The sequence below is a fragment of the Cnephaeus nilssonii genome (genome assembly GCF_951640355.1).
Source record: "Cnephaeus nilssonii genome assembly, chromosome: 11".
In the NCBI taxonomy this organism is placed as follows: domain Eukaryota; kingdom Metazoa; phylum Chordata; class Mammalia; order Chiroptera; family Vespertilionidae; genus Cnephaeus; species Cnephaeus nilssonii.
The window spans coordinates 7,342,809-7,367,284 of NC_137082.1; positions in this window are offsets into that span (position 1 = coordinate 7,342,809).

A 24,476-nucleotide genomic window follows, 5' to 3' on the forward strand; every position below is an offset into this window, starting at 1 on the left:
AAGCATTACTTAAGAAAGATTAGAGCCATCTTTATCGGAGAAATGGATGTCTAATCTTTTAGGGGACCCTGCAGTACATGGAGGTCCTGCTACCATCTTCCTGGGCCATAAGCAAGCCTTTTATTATCACAAGTGCTGGACTCACCCACACTCTGCTACCTTTCAAGTGGAACTCTTTTTTTCAGCCGCCTTGCTAACCATAGTGTTGTAGTGATAGTGTTTATGCGTTTACAAATGTGTGTGCTCAGCTCTCTGATGATCCCATTCGGTCTGTATGGAACCACCTCATTTTTCAAGTTCATTTTATAGGACTATACATCCTATAAATAATATACAGGGTGTCCCAAAAATGTATATGCACTTTGAATGATTAAAGTTAGTGTTTATGACTATACAGTTCATTTTCAAAATTTAAAAGAATCTACAGAAATGAATACCAGGCACTGCTGGTAACGCCAAGCAATGGGATCGCAAACATCAATAATTATTTCATTTGGTATTTGTGTGCCCTCAATTTGTCGACTGTGCTGGTTTTGTACCATAAACTTTATCATTTATGTATCCCCATAAAAAATAGTCTAGTGACACTTTATGATACATTTTATTTGTTCAAAGCTTAGTATAGCTTTACCCATTATTTCAAATCAGTTAAACCTGAAAAGGAGTGAAAATTAAGTGAGTTACAAGTTGTTAAAGTATGTATAAATTTTTTAGGGACAACCTATGTATACCCTATGTTTGCTGACTACTCATTCAATAATTCAGCCCGATGCCATCTGTGATAGAAAATGTAACTATTCAGTTTCTTCTTGGCTTTGACCTTATAGATGGTTGGATCTCAATCCTGGTTTCCCAACAGATTCACCTGGGAACTTCAGACAAAGAAGCAAATATCTGGATATGGCCCTAGACCAAGTGGGTCAGAATCTTTGGTGAGAAAGCCCTGGATTGTTGTTTGTTTTGAATACTCTTCTCCAAGTGATGGTAGCCAAGGTTGAGGTCCTCTCACAACAAGCATTACTTAAGAAAGATTAGAGCCATCTTTATAGGAGAAATGGATGTCTATTTACATAAATATGTTGATGGTCCAGGATGTGAGGCTGGTTAAATGAAAATGGCTATGTGTTCTTTGCCAAGTGCAATGGAAAGTTAAATATTGGATTACTTGTAGAAAGCATAAAATTATATTCTTTACTAGAGGCCTGGTGCACAGATTTGTGCACTGGTGGGGTCCTTTGGCCTGGCCTGAACCCTCTCACAATCCGGAGTCCCTCAGGGGATGTCTGACTGCCAGTTTTGGCCTGATCCCTGCAGGGATCTATTATCTAAACCTAAATTTTATTTAACTATACCCACCTTTGCACCAGGTGTCTAGTATGCATATAATATCTTTGGTTAATCTCTTCCTGCCCTCCTCCCTCCCCCATTCCCTCTGAGATTCATCAGTCTGTTCCATGTTTCCATGCGTGTACATTGAGTGTCTGCACCCTGGTGGTCGGTGCACGTCATAGCTACCAGTCAAACAATCCAACTGTCGAATGGTTGAATGGTCGCTTAGGCTTTTATATATATAGATTGGGATTTCTTTTTAAACCCTGTGTATGAGAATCAAAACCTTGAAAAATGGTTAGCAGTTAGTAAAAGTGATAAGGATGGTGAGGGCATCTCTGCCTGAGACAAATGCTTATGGGAAGATTTGGAAGAAAGGGACCAAGAGGCCACTGAGGTGGGAGGAGATGAGGTCAAAGGGATTAGGCAGAAACACATGAGTTATGTTACTGCATCTGGCTCTTTTTCAAATGGCGATAGAAAGCTACTGGTGATTTCAAATGAGAGAGTCTAATAATTGTATTTTTAAAAGCCTCTCCTGGTGGCAGTTTGTTGAACAGGTGAGATTTGCTAGGAATAAGAATGGGATCCCCAAGACCAGGTGAGAGACAAAGAAAGTGAGAGATGATGATAGGTTTGGCTAGGAAGGTGGTGAGAGTAGATGGAGAGAGGAGACAGATCTGAGAAATGTTTTTTCAGATGAAGATTTTCATTTTGAGCTATTCTCTGCCCATATAGGACACACAGGGACTTAGAGTAATAATTTCATTTGACAGATGCACAAGCAAAAATATCCAGGCAGGAGGTTACTTGGCAGATAAAAGCCATGGAGAGAAAATGACCAAGGAAAATGCAAGCAGAATATATCAAGTAGTTGCCTTTCACTTGCCACTGGCCAGCACTGTAAACCCTTTCATTGTCACATTATTTAATTCTTTTTTCTTCATAACCTCAAATGTATTTGATTTAAAGTCTCATGTTAAGCAAAATACATGTCTGTCCCCTTTTCCCAAAGCTCATAGTATCCTCAAGCTATTTGCTTTTGCAAGGAGTATATGGTTATTCATCAATAGTTAAGGGGACATTGATGTCATTGCTTTACTATTTTTGGTGAATAATTTAAAATATTCTAGCTCATTTCCTTATTTTCTCATTTCCCTTCTCTACCCAGTACAGACATTTTAAAATGAGAATACTGGGGTAGTTGATCAAGTGTTATAAATTGGTGGCAAAGAAGATCTGACTTGCCCAAGTCAAGCCCCTTAATAACTGTGGGAGTATGGGCAAGTTGATGATGAACTGTCTTGGGGACTGAATTTCATCTGTAAAATGGAACCTCCTGTGGTGAAGGGTAGATGGGATGATAATTGTAAAGTTGTACAGTGCTTTGAATAGCACTCAGGCCATCAGGGGTGTCCAGTAAAGGGTTAATTGTGTTATCATTAGTAAGGGTGGAAGAGGAAAAAGAGAGGAGGTATCAGGACATGGTTTTCATGCATCTTCTATTGTTAGGCAATGACTTGGTCTAGAAATTTGTTCTTAGAGTGGAAGAATGCTTCAGTTTGAAGGAAACATTTTGCTGGAATACGTTTTAGGGGAGAATTGGTTTGGTGAAACTGAAGTAGCCAAACTCTGGCACCAGGAAAGACCTGTGCTCCAACCCCCTTACTGCTTTCCCTGTCTCCCAAAAGTATACTGCCCTCTATTGGTGGGAGTCCCCAGGATTTTAGAGACAAACTAGTCCTTAATTTACTTAGCAGATGCTTGACATTTACTTGTTTGGGAAATGGAACAAGTCATCAGGTCATTTTGTGCTGTAACAAACACACACAGAAACTCAGCAGGGATCAGAGGAATTGTAATTCACCATGCCCCACAGACACCACGAATCTCCAGCAGGTGATCATATGAGTGGTAATGTTTTTACTCTTTGGTAGAGCTAGACAAACATTAATAATATTTTTGTGTGTGTACTTCCTTCTTTACCCCTGACTTTATGTCATAATCTCACCTCTTTATAATTCTGCCTTCTTTTCCCCCTATCATTTTTCTGCCTCTGTGTGTCTTTTTCTCTCATATTTATGCCATTCACCCTCTTTCTTTCATTATTCGGAGTGATCCTTACATTTAACAGCCCTGTTTTAACTTCACCCAAGAAACTTAAGCCCTTGTTCTGAACTACAGAACAATAAGTAAAGCTTCCCTTTCTTGGTGAATGGTAGAAATTTTATTGCAGATTTATTGAAGAAAATTTCCACTTTATTAAGCTGACAGGTTTTGCTTGAAGACACACTACCCTATGAAATTCTAAATTTGATTTAAAGGTCAGAGGGAAAGCCTGGCACCTACAATCTGCCTTCACACTGCTTTCCTAACACTAGAGTTTCCAAGGAGAGGAAACTGCAATTGGTCAGCAAAAGGCATGCGAATTATGACTTCTCTTATAAACTCTGCCTTTAACCAAGCCAGGAGGTGGGGAAAACTACTACATTGACATGACCTTGCAGAACGTAGGACTCTTCAGGTTCAATTAGGTATGTGGGATCAGATGAACCACTTTGTGGGAAGACAGGAAAAAGCACTATTATTCTGAAAGCTGTGGGAGAAAACCCTTAATGACAGTTATTAATGACAAGGGCATTTTTATTTACATAAATGAAATAGTGGTTTTCTAAAAGGATACACATATTTAAAATAGGCTCCATTTTTGTTTGTTCTTGATGACATAACTCAACTTGGTGCTGGTGCTGGGCTCTGGAAAACTCTCTTTCCATATGTTCTTATTATCACAGCAAAAATACATTACTTTCTTAATTAAAATCATTTTGTACAGATTCAAGCTGCACATTTTAGCAGTAAGAAAGTTTAATGAAAATTTCTAATTTGCTGTATTAATCCCTTAAAATATGAAAACTTTAGTTATCTGATAATGGATTCTTGGTAATGGTGTGTGTGTGAGCGAAAAAAAAGTACACAAGTTGCTAAAAATTGTTAGCATTGAACTTGTCAGAAACCAGGAATAAGACTGAAATATGGATGCAAATTGGAACAGCACTTTGATGGCTGCTGAATGTCTGCTTCCCACCTGCACATCTTCCCGGTGTGACTCAGTGAAGGATGCTTGAAGCTTAAAAATGGTCAGGTCACAGTGGGAGCAATGTCCTGACTGTCCAAACCAAAGAATAATGTGACAAAGTCCATTTTTACCTAAGTCCAGTCTTCTGCCTGAAACCAGTTCCCAACAAACAACAGTCAAAAAGTGGACCCTCACTGATGAGAGGGTTCATGGAGGTGGCACATCTGGATTTCACTGTAATGATACCAAAAGCATGATGACAATAATGATGTGACCACTCTCTCCTGCCCTTCTTGGCTGATGCCCAAGCTATCAAAAGCAACTTCTTCCACCTTTAAGTATGATGGTTGATACCATCTGCAGCTTATTGTTTTTATTGCATTTGTTTTGCTGTCTATAATAGTAGCTCAATTTTGAAAATTTGAGAAATTTGTCATCATTGAAGGAAAAATGGAAACATCACCCATAATCTTATCACCAAGACACAAGCACTGTGAATACTTTGTGCCATGCCCTCCAACTTGTCGTTTTGTGTGCTTATGTACACAGGGGTGTGCATACACTCATGGTGTGTGCTCGTGTGAAGGGTTACAAAATCCGTAGCATAATACATATGTAATTTTATATTTTGTCCTCTTAAACTTGACATTATATTGTGAACATTTTTCGTATTATTGCGAGTTCTTGAAAAAAGGGTTTCTAATAGCTGGATAATATTCTGTTATAAGGAAGAAGCATAATTGGTTCATTTTCATTGGGTACCAAAGTTGTCTCTAATTTTTCACTTAGAAGTTGTCCTGTGGCGAATATCCTTGTGCCTAAGTCTGTGTATCTGACCATTTCTTCAGGGCCTGTTCCTGAAAGTGTAATGCCAGCTTCAGGGACAGGATCAACGCTGAGGTTCTGGACACATATTGCCAATGTCCACACTGTGGGGTAAATTTTAGGACCTTCTTTTTTCCTATTCTTTTCTTTTTTCCTTTTTCCTTTGCAATGTGGGTATTCTGCACAATCAGAAAGTATTCCTCCACGGGACTGAGCAAGTGTCATTAAGCACATATCCTATATAATTAAGAGGTAATATGCAAATTGACCATCACACCCTCATACAAGATGGCCACCCCATGTGGTCACAAGATGGCCAGCACAAGATATCCAGCAGGGAAGGGCAGTTGTGGGTGATCAGGCCAGCAGGGGAGGGCAGTTAGGGGCAACCAGGCCAGCAGGGGAGGGCAGTTGGGGGTTACCAGGCCTACAGGGGAGGGCAGTTGGGGGGGACCAGGCTGGCAGGGGAGGGCAGTTGGGGGGGACCAGGCTGGCAGGGGAGGGCAGTTAGGGGGGACCAGGCTGGCAGGGGAGGGCAGTTGGGGGGGACCAGGCCTGCAGGGGAGGGCAGTTGGGGACAATCGGGCTGGCAGGGGAGCAGTTAGGCGTTGATCAGGCTGGCAGGGGAGTGGTTAGGGAGTGATCAGGCTGGCAGGCAGAAACAGTTAGGGGCAATCAGGCAGGCAGACAAGCAGTTGGGAGGCAGCAGTTCCAGATTGTGAGAGGGATGTCCAACTGCTGGTTTAGGCCTGATCCTAGAGGCTCGGTGCACAAAATTTGTGCACTGGGGGGTTGTCCCTCAGCACAGCCTGTACCCTCTCCAATCTGTGACCCCTCGGGGGATGTCTGACTGCTGGTTTAGGCCCGATCCCTGTCGGACATCCCTCTCACAATCCGGGACTGCTGGCTCTTAACCACTCACCTGCCTGGCTGCCTGATTGCCCCTAACCACTTGGCCTGCCAGCCTGATAGCCCCCTAACCACTCCCCTGCCAGCTCAATCACCCCAACTGCCCTCCCCTGCAGGCCTGGTCACCCCCACCTGCCCTCCCCTGCAGACCTGGCCCCACCCAACTGCCCTTCCCTTTAGGCCTGATCACCCCCAACTGCCCTCCCCTGCATGCTTGGTCCCCCCCAACTGCCCTCCCCACTGCAGGCCTGGTCTCCCCCAACTGCCCTCCCCTGCAGGACTGGTAACCCCAACTGCCCTCCCCGCTGCAGGCCTGGTCTCCCCCAACTTCACTCCCCTGCAGACTGGTTGCCCCCAACTGCCCTCCCCTGCTGGCCATCTTGTGATGACATAGGGGCGGCCATATTGTGACAACATGGGGGTGGCCATATTGTGATGACATGGGGGTAGCCATCTTGTGACAATGTGGGGGCGGCCATCTTGTGACGTGAGGGCGTGAAGGTCAATTTGCCTATTACCTCTTTATTATATAGGATATGTGTGTGTGTGTGTGTGTGTGTGTGTGTGTGTGTGTGTGTAATGGCCAACACATTTATGTCTTCATCACAACACATTCATAAAACAAAATCACTCCTGTAGATTTCTTTAGTATTAATTATTATTGTATTTTTAAGAGATGAATGCCCCAAGTTAGAAGCTTAGGAGTGGGAGTCTAAGAGATCCAATTGGAATTTTCAAGCAGTTAACTAGCTTAATGAGATTACATCTAATCAATACACCACTATATATGAAAGCCTATACAGGACTAATTAATATTACAAACACAATTAATAATACTGACTAGTCAAAAGATGTAGTAATTTGTATTATTTCCAAACAAACAAAACTCACAAAGTAGGTATTATTGTTTACTTTTTACATATGTGGTAGTGAAACTAGGAGTATTTAAATGATCTACCCAACAATTTACCCAAGTGGCAGAGAAAAATTTGGAATCATAAATCATGGGACTACCAAGTCAATATTTTGCTTTACTTCATGGTACTATTTCCCGGTACTACTTCAGTGTAGAATTCTGTGGTACTATGCCATGGTACTTCTTCATGGTACTACTTCATGGTACTATATCTCAGTCATAGGTCATCAGACTGCTTCCTGGTACTATTTTGCAGTATTACTTCAGAGTATTACTTCATGGTGTCACTTCACATAGTACATCATGGAACTACATCACAGTAGTACTTTAAAGTAGTATGTCACAATATTATTTTCCAGAAGTATTTCAGGGAAGTATTTTATTCTACCAGTTTATTGCACCTTAATTTGTAGTACAATAATTTGTACCAACATTAGTGATTCGATGTTGCTAAAAGACAATAAAAAAACCCACACTAAATCATGACTCTCAGATACAAAATAAACACGTGTTAGAGACTTTATTTAGCTCAACCATGAGGAAACCAGGTGGATTTTATAATTGGTGGAACTGAGAAGTCTAAAAAACACATATGCAAACAAATGGGATAAAGGAATGTTGACGTGAATGTGCAAATGGAGGAATGCCAAGTGAATTTCCACTGGACAGGGCAGAATTTATATGTCTAGAGACAAGAACTATTTTGCTTAACTATTGATTATCTACAATTTCCAGAGATGTAAAATAGCTCCTGTAGAATAGGTAACCCTTGAGTCTAGACAATGCATAGTTTCCCAAATGAAGCACAACATTTCCCATGCCACGTGCACTTTTAGAACGCAATGGTTCAATTCTTGCCGTAGAAGACAATAGCTCCTTTGAATCCCTGTAACCTGGATTGTCCAGGGAATTAAAATAAAATGGATTCATATGAATTATCTACACATTTTACTTTATTGGTGGAGACTTGACTCAAATCCACACTGTGAAAAGACTTTACTAAAGCCATTTCAGAAGGAGATAAGGGGAGGAATTTTATATTAATTCTCTGACTTTCAACCACAAATTTTCTTGGTTTATAAAGTCACAAGATAATTTTTCTAAATGCCAGCCTTGCAAATTCAAGCTGGGAATGGAATTCAAGCTGTGTTTTTTTTCTGCTTCTTATAGTCCATCATTGCTAGTAATAAAGAGCCTGCAAATTTCTCAGCCAAGTTCTGACAGTAAAATCTTTATTACCGGTGATGATGTAAGAGGCAAAAGGAGCACAGCTTGAGTTTTAGATCCCAGGTTGAATATAGAAAGCTGATGTCTAGAAAAAAAAATAACTTCTTACACTGAACAAATTTGATCATTAAGGCAAGATAAATGTGGAACCCAACAAGGGCAATTATAGTCATGGAACCAACCATAACCACTGTTAATTGTTAATCCGAAGGTGAAGAAGTTATGTAGGAATTAACTAGCCCAACAGAAATAATTGGGAAAAGACCCAGAAAATTAATTTAAATCAACAACTAGTGATACAAGCCAGCTTCAGTGTACGGTTGCAGGGGAAAAAATTGATAAAGCAATTTCTCAGGAAAAATCCATAAAGTTCTACAAAGTTGCCTTGTGATAAGAATCACAGGAGAAACAAACATTTAGTCTGTTGAGCGCTGGAGGATTGTTTAATTAAAATTAAGCCAGATCCAAAGGGTAGGTTAATTACCACAAGTCCTGATCAAGTAGCATGAATAAAAAGGCAAGAACTAAATTGGGAAACAGAAGAAAAATACGATATAAAACAAGCAACAAACAAATACATTTTACCTGTAACCTTTCCGGCAAAGGGAAGTGTAGGTTTGCTGTAACTATGCTGTGGATTCAAAGTGTTGAACAGTAGCCTGAGATTGGTCTGAGAGTACCCTCCACCCTCACCCTGGACAAGGGAAGCTTTCCAAACCCTTTCATTGCTGCATTGCTCAGAGCTGGAAAAGATGCCTCCTTCTCCCCTTTCATTCTCTATTTGTTCAGCTTTGGCAGAGTTCATTTCTGCTGCTTGCCACCTAGAGCTATGATATATATATATATAGTGTCAGAGAGGGGAGAGGAAGGGAAAGCCCTATGGTGGAGGTGGAAGCCATGGGCTTCAAGGATTTTCTGGGTTCCCTGGAGGTTGCTCATATGTGTTTGAGAGTTAGATCTGGGCATCGAAATCCCACAGACATGAGCAGTCATATGGGGGAGAGTGGGGTTCCCCTCAGCTGTGAATTGGGATTGGGGACAATTCTGCCTAGATCTTGAGGGACAGGGACCCCAGGTAACATCCAGATTGCATTGTAGTTACCATTATGATTACTTTGGCATGATTCCAGGGGAGGACAGGTACTAGCTAGAAGCCCTTCTTGCTCCAGCCCAGACACTTCCCACTGCTTCCCAAGGGAAAGCAGGAGGGTTGCAGGTTCATTTAGAAGTGAGGGCACGAGCACCTTGGGCCTCCTGGTAATTAGTTTACACCAGAGCATCACTGGCCAAAAATAATAAAAAGAGAATCTCCCATCTCTTTATTATACTTGGCCGCAGTGATTGGACAGAGCTTAAACCAGCCTAAAGGGGTGGAATTTTCCTTGCAGGAGGAGAGCAGAGAGAGCAGAAAAAGGCCTCTGACTAACGAGTCATCAAGCACTTCAGTAAGTGTCTCTCTACTCATTTCCTTTTCTTTCTCTTTTTTCTTTTCCTTTCCCCCACCTTTCGCCTCCTTTCCATCCCTGCCCCCTTTACCTGCACAATATAGGGCTCTGTAAATAAAGGTCCCAGATGCACACAAGTCCACTAAATTGATAGCTGAAGATCGGCGACTTCGATAGGTCAGTTTCAAGGTTGTGGTTACAGCAGTGCCTCTGGGACAGGAAACCGGAACAGCCAACAGCTGCCCAGGATGCCCACCTGGGGACACGCTTCTACATCCTGTGTTTGTACTAGCTCGTCTAACTACATAGCAGCTCCATCGTGGAGGTTCTGGTTTGATGCCCATTTTAGAGATAATAAGACTTGTAAACACCTATGTAATGGTAAGCTCTGGTCTAAGGACTCTCTACTTTTTAATTCACTTTGTTTAGTCATTGTGTAACAACCCTCTGAAGTTATTATCATCCCATTTTAAAGCGGAGGAAACGGAGGCATAGAGAGGTAAAGGGTTTGCCACAATTTCCCAGGCAGCCGGGCCCCTGCATATCTGCTGGCTGCTACTTTACCTCTCCCATCTGGCGGACTGCTCCCTGCAATCCTGGACCGTTTCAGATACCTCTAGAGCTAACTCAGCACAAAGCAAGGATCTGAAGCAGGGTTGTGTGTATGTTCCCAAGGAATGAAGGATGGAAGTCCACGTGGGATGAACTTCTGTTTATTTTGGGGTACCTCTCCATCCCAGGTGGAATTGCTTAGTGCATTTTTTGCATACAGCCGGGGTAGATGTGGAAGTTTGTTTCCAGTAATAAAATGCTGCAATTGTACATACTGCCAGACAAGTTACAAAGCAGGAGATAAACATTCCTGTCTAGGTGCTGACAAAAGGGTGTGACTGCCGCGAGCAAGCTTCTATTTCAGCCCCGTCTCATTAAGCCGAATGTGTGCACAATCATTAGCATAGAGTTTTGCCAGCGATGTGATCATGCTCCGGTTTGGGCTACAAGTTGGCAGCTTGTGACACCCAAAGACAATTCTGTGATATCTGTATTGTTCAACGTGGTCTCCAAGCAGCATATGTAAGATGCAGCCGTAAATAGCTCACGTCTTTTGCTGGAGGCGCCAAGCGCCACTTTGCATAGGTAGTAAAATCACAAGAGTTGCAGGTACATCAGAAAGCAGCCAGGTGTCAGATGGAGGGGACTCACACCTGAATGAGCAATTAGCATCAGACTTTTCTGAGGGGAGATGACAGATGCCTGCCCACTTTTTTTCTGAAGAAGCAGGGTTTATTTTTTCGTCTCTGAAGTTCTCTCTTAATCAGGCATGCTTAACCTTTCACAGGACACCCAGCGGCTAAGATTATCATGAAAACAGCGATCCCATACCCAGGAGAATCTTCATAGGCACATACGACGAATGCCATTTTTTATTCCCCTCCCTTTTTTGGCCTTTTTAAAACAATCATTCAAGCAGGAAGCCATGTTCTGGGCGGCTCCACCCCCACGGAAGGCTTCATTTCCTAAAGGCTGGGTGTGTGTAGGGAGGGGCAGAGTTCGTGGGGAAGGGTCTCAGGGTTTGCTCACCTGTTTGCATCAGACTGGTTTCTGGATAGAGCTGCAGAGAGAGAGTGTGGACACAGACACATTTTTCCACGTGCAAGCTACACACAGACATCACGGTGCTCGGCTCAGGGCTCTTTCCTCCGCGGTGGGTCAGGTCCAGCCCTCAGGGGACAGGCGGCTTCCCTGTTCATGGGAACAGACCCCAGGTGCACATCCAAGTCCCTGGAGATGGGTCAGGGCTGTTGGAGCCAGAGGATGGGGGCAGACAGAGTATTCATTTGAGCATTTCAGGACATCTACCCTCAAGTCATTCCTCTCACTGGGGGTACTAGGAGCCCGTTTCTCTCTGTCCTTTGGTAGAAATTTAAAACGAAAGAAGCAAAGAGAATTTCTGAACAAAGAGATTTTGAATGGGGGTGTGAGAGGCGTCTTTTCTAGTGCTGCCGATGTGCTGTCCTGGGAGGGACCCAGATCCCAGCAGACTTTATTTTGGTGTTAGCCTGAGTCCGTTTGTCTGCCTGCTTCTCTGTGGAAGGGAGGCAGGGACACAGTGATGGCAGAGCTGGGGAGGGCCGGTCATGACCGAGAGGTGGTTTCCTGGCCTTCCTCCATAGGAGAGGGTGGCATGAGGCTTATGGGATGGGGCGGAATCCTATGCAAGAAATGAGGGCAGGAGAGACTCACAACACATGCACACAAACACACCACACACACGTACACATCACATACATACCACGCACACATGCATACATACAGCACAAAAGAGGAGGGAAAGAGGGAGAGAGAGGGAGAGAGAGACAACATTCTCAAGGGAGAACTCAGCACGAACTTCTGAGCAGCCCCCTGGGTTGTGGTGATGCTTATTGACTCACATAAGCGGGTGCATCCTGGGTCCTCAGTCTTCACAGCCACAGTTTGCTCTGGATCCCGAACTATTTATCATTCTGCTTATTGAAGCTCCATGCATATTGTTCCCTCTGCCTACAGTGCCTGGTTACAACCCCCCGGTTCTTTATCCTGCTAATTCCCACCCTCCTGCAAGCCTCAGCTCAGGAAGCAGCACCTCCTCCTCCGGAACCCGGGCCTTGCACTGTGATCCCGCAGCCCAGGTGCTGACATCTCCACCTGGGCCGTGCTAAGTAGGTAATTGCTTCTTCCTCCTCCAGGGGCAGGGATCATATTTTCCTCAGTGTTGCTTTGCATGGTGTCCTTCATAGTATATACATATGTATGGGGAAGGAATGGATGCTTGAAGAAAACCTGGAGGATGATGAATAGTGGACGAAGAGTTTGAATAAAGTGGAGATTCAGTAATAGCTTGCTTTTGATAAAGGTATCTTTCAGCAAAAATGCCTGGTCATGCTCACAAAGATAGGGGGAATAAAAATGTGAACCGGGAGTTTGCACTTGGCCATGGCAGCACACCTTATAGAGCTGCCCAGGGTTACCCAGGGGCAGGGTATGTAATGGTCAGGAGCTTAGGATTGAGAACCAAAGAGTTAAGTGTTCCAACCCAAACTCCAACATTTATGAGCCGGGTGACTGAGAAAGTTATTGAATCCTTTTGACTCTCCATTGTCTTAACTGTAAATTCAAGCAGAGTGACAAGTACCTGTCCCCTCGGATGTGGTGAAGACTGAATGGAAAGGTGGCATGTAGAGTGGTCAGTTGTGTGACTGACTCATGGTTAGGAATCAATAGATGCTACATTGGTTAGGTGGAATGTAGGCTGCCATGGTCAAGGTGAGTTCAGAATTCCATTCGAAGGGTGTTGCATGTGCATGAAGAACCGCCCAGCTCAGCTGGGATTCCAGGATAATATCAGAATATCAGTCCATGATGGGAAAGTGACATGCTCTGTTCTGCTTAATAAATTAATTCTATAGTCTAAATTTTGAGTTAATGCATGCAATTTTCATTCGTTAGCATTCATAACATTGTCCATAGCTCTAACATTGCATAAACATCAAAGCATTTAGTGTCTACGAGTGATGATTTTCGCTATATATGTATCTACATAAATCAAGCTTTGGTGGCAACTATCACCATGCAGATACATATGAATTTCTTTTCAGCAAGAGTCATCAAACTTATTTAAAAAGAGGCATGTGAAGAACATCTATTGTCTTTTATCTCCTGGAATTTATGACCAAAGCCAGGCTTCTGAATCCTTATTTATTTGTACTTTGCATTCCATAGGAGGCCCAGGCCATGCTTGAATCAAGTATAAAACATATAAAACAACTGAATTACAGCAATGGTGCATAATCATAGTCTGACACAAGTAGGGAATTAATCTGGGCACTTGGCAAACACTGTCAACCCCATTGTCCTTAGTGTTTCTTGAGATGGGTTCAGTCGACTCCATTAGTAGGTTTGGAAGGTCAGAGAACTCTGAAATAAATTGGGGCTGAACAGAATTCAAAAATGGGCAGAGAATTTGTCAGAATTCTTAAATTCTTACATTGGCTTTGACCTCAAAAGCTGTGTGGTTTTTGGGCCTCAGTTTCTTCTACATGTACAATGGCCATGACAGATTAGGAGGCAGAACATTTGAAACTTGGGGTCCATGGATGTTCATCAAGCGGTTTGTAAACTCCTTGTGATTCTTTCTGTGTAGGTACATCTTTCTGGGATGACTGTGAATTATTTCGATCATATCCTCAAATAGTTCCATGAATACAACATAAGCAATAACCAGTCCTCTGCCCAATTCTTAAGAGTCTCTCTCAGATCCAAGACTTTATGATTCTCTCAAAATTGCAATCAAAGCCTGATAGTATAATAATATAAAAATGTATTAGCATTTTTTGTAAAGATAATACCTTACTTTCATTTTTTCTTTGATTTTTTTCATTTTCCTTCAAATAGGGAAATAGCTGGATGTCATATTCAAGGCTCACTTGATCTGGAACACTGGATCTCAAGCTGTGTTTCCAATACTTGTGATGATATATTAATAGTTGCACCTTAGAAAATGGATTTATTGTTTAAATACATATTCCACCTCTCTCCTGGAGAGTCAGAGCACATTGGTGTATAGCAGTGATGTTCAACCCTTTTCCATCTCATGGCACACGTAAGCTAATTACTAAAATTCTGCAACACACCAAAATATATATTTTTTGCTAACCTAACAGAAATAGGTATATAATTTTGATTCATTTACACTGGACAACTATTGTTTTGTTGGCTGTTGTCATTTTTTATTTTATAATCTAAGGGAAAAGAGGTCAGTGCCCCTGACTCAATAGTCTGGTAGTGCATGTTTTAAAAATTCTTGTGGCACACCAGGGTGCCATTGCACACAGGTTGAAAATGGCTGGAAGCTCTAAGCAATTCTGCATTGAGAACCTGCTTAAATTTTTTTCAACAGTGTTGTCTGAATTACCTGACCACAGAGCTCCTTAAACACCTGTTCTCATCATAAAACATAATTCTTTGAAGGAATGTGTTATTAGAAATACTGACCTAGTCATTTTGGCTTTAATTCTTTGGAGCACATCGGTGGCCTTTGCTGGATTCTTGAAGGCCTAATAATGCTTACTTAATGAAGCACATATATTTCAGGAATCATTTTATGGTGTTTTAGGAAGCTTTAAATAAATGTAAGTAAAATGACTAATTTTTATATACAGGAGGTAAGTATAATTAGAAAGAGTTGACATTATGCTAGACAAATATTTAAAAAAGCAAAGGTGGGGATAAGTACATAGAGAGTTGTGAATATCTGTGAGCAGGAGTTCATTCATTGATTTATTCATTCATGAATAGTTATTGGGAGACTCCTAAGTAAAGGGAACCATGAGAATACTTGATAATGGAGAGGAAAGTGGGAGACAATGTGTGACCTTAATGTAGTCAACATCAGATGATGTTGAGAGGCAGGTAATGGATAATTTCAGTGCAGTGATGCATCTATGGCAGCTGTACGTACCATTGCATTGAAAAAGGAGCCAGTCATTTTGCAGATTCAAGGAGGGCTTCAAGAAGGAGGTGATGTTTGAATTAATTAGTTTTAATATTCACAATTGGATAAATTAAATCCATGTTCTCATCAGAAGCCTAATGGGTATGGGAAAAAACAAAGTAAGAAGGCTTGCTGCTTTATCAAGTGAGAATTGTACCTAAAGTTTAGATTTAGGTTGATGGCACTTTGGCTGTAAATATCAGGACAATAAAGAAATGTATGATCTCCCTTCATTGTGATTTCAGAGGCTTTCAGGGTCATTAACTCACTTCTTGCCATTGCTCCATTTTGCCATCTTCCATTCTGAATTTATTCTCATGCTGTCAGTGAAATGGCTGCAGAAGTCTCAGGCATTATGTCTGGACAATGTCTAGGAGAAAGAGATGGCTTTGCTCCTCTTATTCCCTTTTAGGAGTAAGGAAACCCTTCTCAGAAGCCTCTCAAGAGATGCCATTCCCTGTCTTATTGGCCATCTCCAAGTCACATGCCGATTCCTAAGCCAAGTCCCCTAGGTAGGCTGAGTGATGTCAGCTTTCCCCAAAGCATAGGGGCTGCATAGAGGAGAGGTGGACACCTGAACAAAATCAGGATCCTATCAGGAAGGGGGGTGAGGTCAGAGATGCTCAGGAGACAAACCGCAATGCCTGGCCCAGAAGGTCTGCATACAAGGACATTGCTATCTGCAAGATACTTTATCAGACAGATAATGATGTCCTTTTTCCATCTCCATGACCAAGATTAACAACCTGGCCCAGGTAGTTGCCTGGGTGTCTCTCCACATTCTTGTCTATATTTTAATTCAAAGGATTGTGCAACACAGTGATGTTAATCACTGTGCTTTAAAATACCCTCCACTGACATACCATAGGCTGTTTGGGAATCACTTAAATCATCCCCGCCCTGAGACTTGGTTCTCGACTAGCATTTAATACTAATATGAGCTCTAATATCACACATGCTCAGAGTCTCACATGGCGCTATGCAAAATTAGGTTTATAGAAAAATGATCAGAAAATTATGATGATGATTTGACAGTAATTGTCATTTCAGCTAAATGACAAATCTCAAAGGCTGATAAACTAATTCAAATAAACAGAGTTTCAGTGTTTTCATTGTATGGAGAGGGAAAAAGCCCACCACATCCATCTTTTGACTTTCATATTGATTAACATTAATTACTTCAAACTCTAATGCCAGCAATCTCCTACTGAATTATGGTTCATGAAAGCTATTGACATATGTGGAGGTGCAGTAAGGAGTCCTTTTTAGGCAAGACTACAATAGATTGCTGTCAGGATTATCTAATTATTGAGTAAGCAGTGGTGATGAACTCTAGCAATAAAAATACTGTATGCTCACCAGGGGCTCTGGGGTTGAAATAATGGCTACGTCTGACAGCATAAATTGGCTTTTCTTCTTCATCCCCCTTAAACAGAAATTCTCACTTGTGCTCTTCCAGAAGCAAAGAATGGATCAAACAACTGTTATTCCACTCTTCACCCCAACTTTCCTTCTTTTATTTAAAAGTCCTTTGGATTTCTAATTGAATTTGTATTGTTTCCTTTTCTTTACTTTCTAAAGAGTTCTCTCTTAGGTATCTAGTAATAGAAATGACAAAAGTTTCCTCAATTTAAAGGCACATATCTCTTTCTTTCTTTCTTTCTTTCTTTCTTTCTTTCTTTCTTTCTTTCTTTCTTTCTTTCTTTCTTTCTTTCTTCCTTCCTTCCTTCCTTCCTTCCTTCCTTCCTTCCTTCCTTTCTTTCCTTTTTTTTTTTTGCATTCATGGCTTGTATTTTTTGAGCACTCACTCTGTGCCAGGACCTCAACCATTGTGTCATCATCAATAAAACCTAGTGTATCCAGAGGACAGCCAAGTCCCCATGTCAAAACCCCACAGTGGGAGCACCTGGTACAGCTTCTGTCTTTGTGACCAGTTCCTGGCTGATAGAGTTAGGTATTGTTACTTCCCCCACCTTTCAGGTAAAGAAACACATCTAGAAAGGGAAACTATAGCTAATGGATAGGGACCATGTTTGAACTAAGGCAGGTTGAGTCCAGCATCAAATTTCCTTTTCCCCATTGCTCTTCTGAATCTTAAATTTAGAAGTCTGAGTTGTGAGGGACCATAGAAAACATTTAGTCCAGTGCCTCATTTTATAGAAAGAAGCCATTATTTTGGGCAAGTAAAGTACTAGTTTAACTAGGTCACACTCAGAGAGCAGTGCTTTCTTTCACTGATTCATTGATTGATTCATTTATTTAATTCACTGAACAAATATTTACCCACTGTTTCCTATCCTGTGCACTGTCAGTACAGTAATCAAACAATCTAACAAGCCCCTACCTCATGGAATTAAGAAATTTATCAGGGAAGAGATAGAGGATAAGCACATAAATGATAGAGGCTAACAAGAAGAGCATAAGGAGTGCTTTGGAATGGGGTGGTTTGCCAACCTGGGTAGAGTGAGGCAAGGGACTATCTGGGGAGAGAACATGCCAGTCAAGTTTTAAGCTAGAGGCCGAAGAAGAAGAAGAGCACATTCAGAGAAGAGGTCAAGGGTTGAGGGTCTTTTCTGATGACAGATCTTGAGTTTTGGAGGCTCCTGTGGGGGAGAGGGTTGGAAGTTGTAGATGAGGCCAGATGAGGGGATGAAATGAAGGACACTGGGGATGCTTGGGCTTCTGTTAGTACCTGGCTTAAAAGGGATGTTATGTGAGTCATGATAGGTCTGTGCCTATCACTGCCTCATTCTGGGGTTGGTTTCATGGCAGTTCATGGAGCTGAGGCAGATGGTGTGTGGTTGGGTGAGGGGAACTACAGAGATAAAGAGGAATGTTCCTAAAATGCTGCTCTGAATAAAAAAACAACTTTCAGCTGAAACATGGTAGAAATGTTCTTTAAGCAATAATCCAGCACTAGTCAATGGTAAGTCTTATAAACAGTTTCAAGACACACAATTTTGGTAAATGGATTCATTTTGAAAAGCAGAAAGTGATTTCTGGCAACTGGGTCCCCAGTGAGTTGATGTTTGATGAACGGAGCTGCTTCATGCCATTGTGTCCAGCAGAGGAGGGACAGGTGCACCTGAGACATTCCTTAGACACTGTCCCCTTCCTTTCTCTCTACTTTGAAAAGGCCTCTGATTGGCTCATCTGGGGCACATACCATGTCTGACGACAGGTTTTAGGATGGGTACTTTTTAAGTGGGGTGGGTACTCTTCCTGTAAGGAGGAAGAGATGTTGGACAAACAGCAGCATTCCTCTGTGGTTATTTTTCCAGATCGTTGCTCCTCAATTTGACCACAGAGAAGGGGAGACTTAGAGTGTCAAAATGTCCAGACCCTCAGAATCAGGGACTGCTTCAGTTTAAATACCCACAGTCCCTGGACTTTTGTCCCCTGGCATTTTTCTGCCTTGGATAGCTCTGAAACATCTGCTAACCTCCCACTCATAAATTATCCATGGCTATGGTCATATTTCCTCTGGAAGTTCGTACAAATTCAGCTTATAAACTCACCCACACGCCTCAATGGCCAAATTACTTATGTGTAGGTCCAATGTTGGCTTTGGGGTTGAGTCTGGAATCTGACCCCCTGGTGTCGAGCCCAAAGGGAGCTTGGGTGCTGGAGATGGGTGATAATTAGCCAGGGCTCACTGTCTGCATGGTGCCTGGGGGAATGTTCAAACATCGAACATATCCCTGACCTCAGAGCTCAGGCGTCAATTTGTTCCTTTTCTCAGTGGAGAAGAGACACTATCAACAGAGCAGTTTTTTCCGCCCTGTTGTCTGATCCAGCTGTTAGGAGAGTAGACATCCTGATCATGTTCTAAATAGGAAGAAATTGATGTTACTTACTTTCCTGATACCATTTACTATGTGAGTGGTTGAGTGTAAGTTCCAGGCACTCCAGTTTATCATGAAGTCAACTTTGCCCTTCCTCCTACCTAAATACATGTATAAATCGCGGGTTCTTTTATTTATCTAGCCGTGAGCATTGCTCAGACAACAGATTCCAATTTAAGATCTCTAATACTATGTCTTCAAGTGTGATTCAGATAAAAATGCTTTCCAAGTGGGCTGGGTAAACCCAAGATTACATGGAAAACAACCATTATTAGCTTTGGTGCTGGCTGTTTTCATGTCTTAAAACAATTCTTGTCAACTAAGGCTTAGCCACAATATCAAATAGCAGTTTATAGAGGCATGAAAAAATCCTTCTTTTTAAGTGAGCGAAATAAATCATTGCTCACTAACAGTGATATTTAGGAAGATTAATTTGAATTGTTTCCTCCTCTGGCTACATTTCACTACAGTCAGTATTTATCTTTTGAAAGTTTCCCAATCATCCTAAAGAGATGGATTAGACTGAATTAGTTGCAGTGGCAGAAAAGTAAAACAGAAATATAAATCGGAGTCTAATGGCCATGGTTTGAACAACTTCATGTGCAGTTCTCTGAAGACAACCAAAATAAATATTTTCTGAGTCAGATGGGGCTTGATTCTAATTCCTGATGATTATTTTGAAAGCAAAAAGGCTGAGTCATGATATGTGGCTGGTGTCAAGTCATGACATCACAGTGAAATGATAATCTGGGTGAAATAATTTTATCTTGTATTTGTCATTCTTTAGAAGTGGAGGATTAAAAACTTATGCCATAAGGATAATCTTGAAGATGCTCTACACTGAAATTTAAGAACAATACTCTTCCATAACCATCCTTTTTCTTTCATCCGTAGCAGATATTAGCATCTTGTTTGACATACCGAGGAGTTTTTGTTTTAATGATCAGTGAGCACACAATATTATCATGGTTTAATATTATAGTAGAGTTGGGCTCCTCAAATGATATGTTTGTGGACACATGTTGATTGCCTTGCCCGTCAGCACTCATTTTCCCTTTTTCAAACAACATCCATATTTTCCTCTGGGAATCCATCCCTTCTTCATCGTTGGTCCTGCAGTCTGGAGAGGACTGACCTCCCCCTCAGTCCCAGGAGTGCAGATGCATTTCTGTGACCTCTGTAGTTGGCTCAGGTGTGGATGTGTGGAGGTGTGGGAGGAGATGACTCTTGGGGATTCTAGGAGAGATGCCCCCTCGCTTTCTCTCTTTTTCTGGGATGGCTACTATGAGTAACACAATCTCTCCTGCTGCATGTTAATTAGCTAGTGCTGAGCCCTGGGAGCTATTGGGGGTCCTCAAAAAGAGCAGTACTGGGGCAAAGCAAGTGAAGAGAAGGCAGAGCAGAGGCCCCAAGGAAAGAGAACCTTGGTGCATGAAGCCTCAACTGAAGGCTCCTCAGCATGTGAGCCCAGAATGTATTCCTGGAGCTCGGAGGACCAACCTGAAGAGAATAGTTAGCTCGCTAAATATTGTGATCCATTGACCGCGTGAATGACTAAATGCATCCCATGTTAGTGAAGCCCAGAAGATGAGAATTAATTTAGAGAATAATTGTTCTCAAGAAAGAGAGAGGAAGAAAAGGTTCACTTTTTAAAAAATTTTTTAAATAAGGAATTCTCCCTAAATATTTCAAATTTAAAGGTGAGTCATGAAAATTCACGTTACACCCAAGTTTTCTGGAACTGGCTAATGAGCTAGAATAAGTTCAGCTTTTAAAAAAATTAATAAATATTCTACTTGTCAACACCCACATTTTTATAAATGTTAGGTGTTGTGAGGAAACTGATAGCATGAGAGTCATTAGTCCTATTTGTCAAATATACCCTATTGTCCCATTTTCTGAGCATGTGGTAGGATTCTTCCCAGCCTCCTCGTCATTGAGTGGGGTCATTGACTAGTTTTTGCCAATGGGTTGCAAGTAGAAGTGATATGTGTCACTTCTGGGAAAAATATTTCATTACCAGTGTAAGACCCTCTAATGCTCGTTGTCACTGAAGCATGGGGTTGGTGGTATTTGAGAGGATGGCTACACTGTCCACCTGGACCCTGAGTGACAGATATGAGCAGAGCTTCCCTGACAACCCACAGTGACCATAGAGTTGTTACAAGCTATGGTGATTTGGGGATTGTTTGTTACCATAGCAGAACCTGGCCCATCGGGACTGATGGAGTCCCTGATGGAGTCATGGACAAAGAAACTAGAGCTAATTTCCCTGCAATCTGTCCAAGAAACTGGGTGGGCAAAATTTCACAGGCATTTCAGTGGGATGGTAGGTTGGATGTTTATTTTCCTCAACCAGCTTTTAGCATTGAAGAGACAGCCATGTCCTTGGATTCCTCAGACAGTGTCCAGCACAGGGACAAATCAGAGATCCCTGTCCAATGCCAGAGAAGAGAGAGGAGGGGACAGGCAAAAAAGGCCCTGTGGATTGAGCCGTAAATTAGAAAGAAAAGGAAGGGAGATTTCATAAAGCGTTGTGGGATATAAATTAGATCACACATTTTCCTTGAGTGATACAAATAGATTGGACTGCTAATGTAATCACTTTTGGTTACCAGACAGTGCTATATTTTTTGTTTGTCTGTTTTGTTTTTACATAACCTGCTTGAAAGGCTGGTCCATAGAGGTTCAAACCTTTCTTAGGGTTATGTGTGTAATACTAAGAATATGATTTTCCAGGGGTGAAACCTGGATTTAAATTTTCAAGTAGTACTGACTTAGTTTAGGACATTTCTACTTGCAGAAAAAAATATGGGCACAAAAATAAGTGTTTTAATTTTTATTTAGTAAAATGTGGGGGTGCTTTTATGACACATTTTATTTTTAGGTATTTACCTGGGAGAAATGAAAGGCTATGTCCACACAAAAACTTGTACTCAAATGTTCATGACCGGTAATACGCAAAAAGTGTGAAAAATACAATGTCCAGCCGCTGATGGATGGACAGACCAACTGTGGTCCAGACATACAATGAAATGCTAACCGTAAAGGAAAATGAACAAAATTCTGATACCTGCTACAACATTATTTTGGTATAAAACCTCCAAAACACTATGCTAATTGGAAGAGACTAGAAACAAAAGACCAGACATTATGTGTGATTCCATCCATGTGAAATATCCAGAAAAGGCAAGTCTGTAAAGGCAGAGTCGGTTTGCTAGCTGTTGCTTGGGGCTAGGGAAGTGAATGTGGATGAACTTGAGTGGGCACGAGGGATCTATTTGGATGATGAAATGTAAACTGGGTTCTGGTACTGGTTGTACAATTCTTTAAATCAACTAGAAATTACCGAATTGTTCACTTAAAACAGGTGACTTTCACGGTATTAAAATGATACCTCAATAAAGCTATTTAAAAAATTTAGGGTTTCACCATGGAGTATACTGTTGTTGTTGTTGTTTTTTTTTTTTTTTTTTTTTTTATTAAGTGTCAATAATTTAGAATGAGGGACCTTGCACAGTGCCTGGCGTACAGTAAGCACTTGATAAATGGATATTGAATCGGATCAGAGTTGTGTGCCCTCAAAGGCTGGAGAGGTCTGTGGGTGTGCGGGGCTCATTCCCAAGGCAACTGGACCTGGCAGCTCCGTTGGAAAGGAAGGGGAGCGGGGTGTCTGCTTTTCTCTTCCTGAAGGTTTGCATCTGCTTGGCCAACTGTGATCGTCAATTATGAAATCCACTTGATTATATCGAACATATGCTGTTTTATGGCCACACAGCATCGTTCCCTCTGCGTTTGGCTGCAATAGCTGGAATTTCTTTGGGGGCAACACTCCTCTCTATTCTCAGTCCATTTGGTCTGAGTGAGGCTGACTCCCCCTCCAGTACCTGGAACGGAAGGTGGGTCAAACCCAGCAGGTCAGTGAATCCCATCCCCCTGACCGCTGTGGTTGGTGTGGGATGGACATGGCCCTTGCTGGCTCAGGCTCTGGCCTTTGGTTCACATTTCAGGGAATAGGGACTTTCCTTGCTTGTGGATTTGCACCACTGGGGACCTAATACTTAGAGCTCTTGGCAGGTGTTTCTTGTCATTGAAGCTTGAGAATGAAGCCAGCCTGGAGAAGAACACAGCCAAGAAATGGAGAGACAGACCCTTGGAGTGGCATCCTTGGAGTCCCCAGAGTCTGCCTTCTGTTTCCACAAGCCAACGCGCACCCTTTTTCATGGGGTCAGTCTGGACTGTGTTTTCTGTCTATTGCAACCAGATTCCTGGACCAGGGATGGCTCTCGCTTTCTTCAAAGAGGAGAGGGCAGGAGCTGTAAGCACCCCACTGTGTTCCATTTTTAGAAATGCATACCAAGCAGTGGCCGGGAGGAGCTAATGAGGTCAAATCTGAAATCCTTGTCTCTTGGAAGCCAGAACTAGGCAGGTTACCCAGTAGCGTTTATTAATATTAATGGTAATAATTAGAGCCACCATTTATTGGTGCATACTCTGTGGCAAGTGCTATTTCACGTGCTCTATGTGCAGACCCTGTGCTGAAGCTTACTTGCTTCATTTCATCCAATTGTCCCAGCAGGTTTAGGAGTTGGTGCTGTCATTGTTCCCATTTTACTCAAGAAGAAACAAAGGTTAAATTGCTGAGGGTGTCATAGGCAACACAGAGGGTCTTTGTATGTACTAGGTGTGTTTTAACTCAATCTGCACAACAATCTTAAGATGCAGGTATAGGTGTTACCCCCATTTAACAGATGAAGAACTTACGGCCCTGGGAAGTAGAGTAACTCGCTCAAGTCCACACAGCCGGCCAGGGCTGAGCCTATGATTTGGTCCAAGAGCCAAACTAAGGTCAATCTGACTTAAAACACATGCTCATAAATAGTAGGCTCTACTGCCATTTTTAAAAACTCAGCTTTTAATTTTGTGGTAATGTTAGATTTATAGAAATTTTGCAAAGATACAGAGAGAGTTCCTGAATGCCCGCCCCCAGTTCCCTGTGATGTCAGGTCACATGAGCAGGGCGCGCTTGTAAACACTTGGAGCTCAGCATTGGTGCATCCTGGTAAGGAAGCCCCTCCCTTTATTTGCATTTCAGCAGCTTTTCTGCTTTGGCTTTTTCCCTCTTCCTGGATGCCATCCTGGACACCTCATTGAATTTAGTTCTTCTGTCTTGGTTTTTGTTTTAAATATTTTTATTGGATTCCGATAGGAAGGGGAGAGGGAGAGATAGAAACATCAATGATGAGAGATAATCATTGATCTCTGCTTCCTGCATGCCCCACACTGGGGATCAAGCCCACAATCTGGGCATGTAGCCTTGACCGGAATTGAACCTGGGACCCTTCAGTCTGCAGGCCGATGTTCTATCCACTGA